Source organism: Ornithodoros turicata, chromosome 5 (genome assembly GCF_037126465.1).
Source record: "Ornithodoros turicata isolate Travis chromosome 5, ASM3712646v1, whole genome shotgun sequence".
Lineage (NCBI taxonomy): Eukaryota > Metazoa > Arthropoda > Arachnida > Ixodida > Argasidae > Ornithodoros > Ornithodoros turicata.
In genome coordinates, this window is record NC_088205.1 from 42,462,202 (window position 1) to 42,467,323 (window position 5,122).

The window sequence follows — 5,122 nt, forward strand, 5'->3', positions numbered from 1 at the left end:
TCGCAGGGTTCGTTGATGGCGACAGGGATTTGCATGTATCCTCCCATGCATGTGCAGCCAACTTTTTTAGGTGTCGTTTTATCTTTTCTTTTGTGGCTTTCGCTTGAATCCAGTCGTCTATGTTTCCGGTCCGTCGGTAGAGGCGCTCAGCGCGTCGTCGTATTGACCTGAGGTGTTCGAACATCACGTCTGTTTTTGTGTAGGTCATTGGCACCTTAATATGCTTGCTGGATAGCTTCAAATTCTGTCTTATTGTCCGGGCGAGTTTGTCTGGGGTGGTGTCGTCGTCAAGTGTTGCAGTGTTCCGATGACGGAAGTCTTGCCAATTGCGGACTGTGAGCGTTCTTTTCCAGTGCGACCTGGAATGTCTTTGGTAAGATATTAATATTGGCAAATGGTCGCTTCCTCTTGTGTCTGCGTCCACAGTCCAGATTAGATCACACGCGATGTCCCGAGTACATATGGCAACATCAAGGCATGAAGTGTATGATGCTCCTCTGAGGTAAGTAGGGGAGCCGTCGTTGAGGACGCATAAGTCATGTCGAGTGAGCATTTTTTCTATTTTTCTTCCTCTGGGACACGTCCGATGGCTTCCCCACAGAGGGGAGTGAGCGTTCAAGTCTCCACATATCACAGCAGGCTGGGTTATGTTGACCGTAATCTCTTCGAGCATTGCTTCGTTGATGGAGGCATGGGGTGTAATGTATGCGCTGATAACTGTAACAGGGCCACTGGGAAGCTTGATTTTGACGGCAATGTATGCTATTGGGCCGTTAGATGAATGCAACATGACAGATGGTAGCTCCTTGCGGACTGCCAGAAGCACTCGACTTCTAGTGACTTGGAGAACATACGGCACATAGTTAGCAAGTCGCAGATTAGTTACTGTTTGGGCTTCGCTTAGAGCAAGTATGGGAACAGGGTTTCGGTGAAGGAAATTTCTCAGGTCGCTGATTTTGCTATGCAGGCCGTTGCAGTTCCACTGCATTATAAACGCTGTGCTGTAGAAACTATTCATGTTTGGTTGAGGAGAGGATCTTGAGTAGTTCCGGCTCGAAGGCCAGAACTTGCTTAACTTCCGGGAGGTCCGCTGTGTTTCGCAGTGCTGCGACTACGGCTTTAAGGGCTGCTAGCAAGAAAGGGATGATGTGTAATACTATGGACGTTTGTGCTAACGGCTCTTGTTGCTTCGGTTTCGATGTGTTCTTAGAGTTTCTTGGTGCGGGGAGTGGTGCATTTGGTTTGATTGATCTGTTGTTCGTGTCCCAAACACTGTCTGGCGGGTTAGACGCTTTCCGCGCATGACTCTTCTGTTGTCTTTGCGGTTTGGGCTGTTGGCTTGCAGGTGGGAGCTTAGGAAAGGTTATTTCCGTCTTTGATGGGGCATGAGTCACCGGCTGTACTAGGTCGGGATTAAGCACTTTTGATTGCTTTTTGGTTATGTTTCCCTCGTATGCGTCGTACTGGACTGCTTTTAAAGCTGCCTGTCGTTTTATGCAGCCACCGTAGGTTGCAGTGTGCGGGTCACGGCAGTTTGCACATTGCTTCTCGCGCTTTGTTGTACACTCCTTGTGGCTGTGAGGGCCAGCACAAAACTTGCATCGCGTGTTTCCCCTGCAGTTTTTGGCGAGATGACCGAAACGTAGGCAATTGAAACACTGTGTTGGGGTAAAGTACTCCTGTACGCGGTATGTGTTGAAGCCGAGTTCGATATGCTCTGGCATCTTGATATCTGACTTAAAAGTGATTATCACACTGTCTGAATCTGTCGCTTTTGTGGTGCCATCTTCATTGGTGCGGAAAAACTGCTGTCTGCGGACTTCAACGGCACCTGCTGGACGGAGGAATTCCAACAGCTGTGCATCAGTATACCGTGTTCTGAGGCCAGTTATCCTGCCCACATTTCTTGCGTAAGAATCCGGCACTCGCGTAGTCACTGCAATGTTTGCTAGGCTTGTTAAAGCTAGTAGGGCTTTCGCTGCGGGCAGGGTGGCCACGGTAATTACTATACTGCCGTCAGATGCAATTCTGTGGTTCTTGATCCGTTCTTGAGTTGCCGTCATTACTTCTCTGGCAACCGTGTTAGGGTTGGCGCGCAGGATAGACTCTTCAGGTTTCACGGGACGGAGTATGACAGGGATTCCTGATTTCCGGTTCTTTTTGTGAACGACGGTAATGAAACCTTCGTCATCTTCCATGTTACTGTTCTCGTCGTTGTGTTCGACGTTTTCAGTGTTGCTGCATCGACTATCATTGTCGTTTATGAGATTGTCGTTATCAGAGTCCGTGCGCGGTCGTTTAGCATGGAGGCACTTACTTCCATTCGCTGTGGGTTGTCCGTCCGTTGCCAAATCTAATACTATTCTTCTCAACTCGCTGGTTTGAACTCGGTGGTCTTCCATAGCGGGCTGTGACACACGTCCTGGTGTAATTGGTTGGGTCATGGAAATGTCCATATTCAAGGCTTCCTGTCGCATAAATGCAGCACGTAGCACTGAAAAATACAGTGCTAAGGCCTTAAGAGGCCCCGATTACAACGGATAGATCTAGTAAGATACCAAAGAGAAGCAGGATGCAAAGTACAGGGTGTGTGCAGAAAAACATGACCCGCATTTAGGCACATAGCTTGTTGCCTACCTAACTAACGAACTTCCGGTGGCGCACGATGGCGCATTTATGCGTGCGAAATCTGTAGAAAAATTGTGGAAGCCATACCCAGCTTAAAAAATAAACGGAACAACGAAAACGTTGGCTTCCGTGCATCAGAATAGGACAACATGGTGGGCAACAGGGTGTATGTGAAAGGGCAACATGGTGCACGTAGGAGAGTTGTGTTCAAGTACCGCTAGGGGAGCTATCGGTGCATAAATCGAAACGATGTCCCACATGGATGCGAATCGGCAGTGCCCCTAGCGGTGCCTGCACATAACTCTTATGAGACCGAAATACACTACCATGCAGTGTCATGACCGCCCTATTCTAATGCATGGAAGCCCATGTTTTCGCGCTTTGTTTATTTTTTTACATTGAGTATGGCTTCCAGGATTTTTTTGTAGCTTTCGCACGCATAAATACGCCGTCGTGCGCCACCGGAAGTTCCTCGGCTAAGCAGACAACGAGTTACATGTAAAAATGCGGGTCATGTTTTTCTGCACACACCCTGTATACGTCTTCTCTTCGCGATACTTCGTCGTCGTTTTCCTATGCTTCCAATACCACCGAGAGCACTAGACTGGCAGCGAATAGCGTTTGTGACGCGCGTTCGGCCATTGCATGAGGTGTGCACAACATATTCTATTTCTTTTGTTCTAGTTTCAATGAAACTGAATGAGGACCGGCAAAATGATCAATGATTTACAGTTGCCACTTTCGTGACGGTGAAACGCCGCTGGATCGTGATACTGATTGAGGTGTTTCATCGCCAGTGCCCAGAGCCGATATTGCTCCCGGTAATCTGGTTGACGAGTCTCACAGTGAGAACGGAAGTTCTATGTTGTCCAAAAGGTTTAGTTTTAGTATTTACGCACTAACCATTTCACAGCTCTCGTACCGCAAGCGTACGGCGGTAGGCGAAGCAAAAACTCATATAATTTCTTTTTTAAGGATCTCTTTAGCGTTATTGTATCTGAAGATACTGGAAAAACTGCAGTACTAGTTTAGACAATAAGTCGTCACCTCATGTGTTTACTTGTATAAATAAAACGGACGCACGATGTAGATTTCAGTGACGAAGCTATGTGTGTGCAAAGAGGACGAAATGAATACAAGGCTCAGTCAAAAACATATTACAAGTGGCTGGAATCAGAGAAATACACGTATATAGCCTTCACTAGCAAGCCAGGATTTTGTGAGTCGTCAAATAACCATCCTCTCGACGTATCACTTGCAGGTGTTCCAGACAGAAGTGAGTGTCTGTTCTGCTTACGCACTGTTAGATACATTATAAATACGGTGGTTGCTTCTGTGCAGTTTGTCTCCATTCTCTTCGTTCGCGCCCCAGAAAGGTTCCACATTATTTGCACTTCGAAAATTAGCCCTTCTAATTACGGCGGTCGCCACGCAAGCTACGGTTCCATTTGAGAATGCATAGAACGGGCGGCGTGGTATCACGTCGGATACTTCCAAGACCGCCACTGGCGGCGCTGTCGCGACGGAGCAGCGCGCCCCCTTTAGCTGCCGCACGGTCCCTATAGTATCTCACGACGGCGTGTTACCGTAATCACAAATACTGCGAAAACTACGTAAAACGGTGGCGCCGTCATCATGCGCCGGCCAAAAACTTCAATGCCGAGGCAAGGCCAAGCCAAGTACGGGTCATTGCCGTCATTCACAACCGCCGGACGCCGAACATCGTGCGCGGACGATTGTTGAGGAAGGAGGACGAAATGGTCGTTGTGAATCTCGTGAATGCACGTAGCCAGGTAAGCACATTTCTGTTCGCACATCCTGGTCTTTGCGATTTGAACGCGGTGCACCGTATGCCTTGTTTTTGTTGAACTTATGGGACGCCAGTAAATCGTGGCTCGCGTTTGCTGTGAAGCGTCTTCCTAGTTTCAGATCTCCGTGTGTCATGCGTCCTGGCTCGTAGGGTGATCAAGGCGCTCTTATTGTAATGTATCGTTGCGGAAGGTGCCCTCGTGTTTTTAACACTCTGATGGGCTGCGTTGACCACTATAGACATGTACATGAAGCGAGCAGAATACCGTGCTGTCATGCATTATGTGTGTACACGGCGGCGAACTATGCAACACTCAGATGTCACATTTTGGAACGTTACAAGAATATCAGGACGGTCGCGTCTCCGATTCGATTTGCTCTCCGAAACCACGAAAGTATGTCACGTCCATTCGTGCTCGCGTCAGTTCACTACGAATTTAGAGATAGCGTCACATATGAAGCAGCACATACGAGAGGGTCATGATCAGATGTCCTTACGAACGCTGCAAAAGTAGTTCCGTGCCGTCTCCGCGTTTTGAGTGCACCTTCGTATGTTCTTCCTTCGAAAAAATAAAACGGTGAGTATTTCTCTTTGCAGTGTTTTGATGCCAGAGCTGACTGATGGGTGCACATGGTTCCTTCGAATGTTCTTCCTTTGAAAAAATAAACGTCGAGTATAACTGCA

General features: G+C 48.0%; 1 long non-coding RNA gene across 1 annotated transcript; it reads left to right on the forward strand.

Moving 5' to 3' along the window:
* The first annotated feature begins 4,344 nt into the window (after window positions 1–4,344).
* On the forward strand, window positions 4,345–5,122 carry LOC135395591 (uncharacterized). Its single transcript, XR_010423198.1, has 2 exons — window positions 4,345–4,421; window positions 5,036–5,122. It is a non-coding gene; the product is annotated as an uncharacterized LOC135395591 (long non-coding RNA).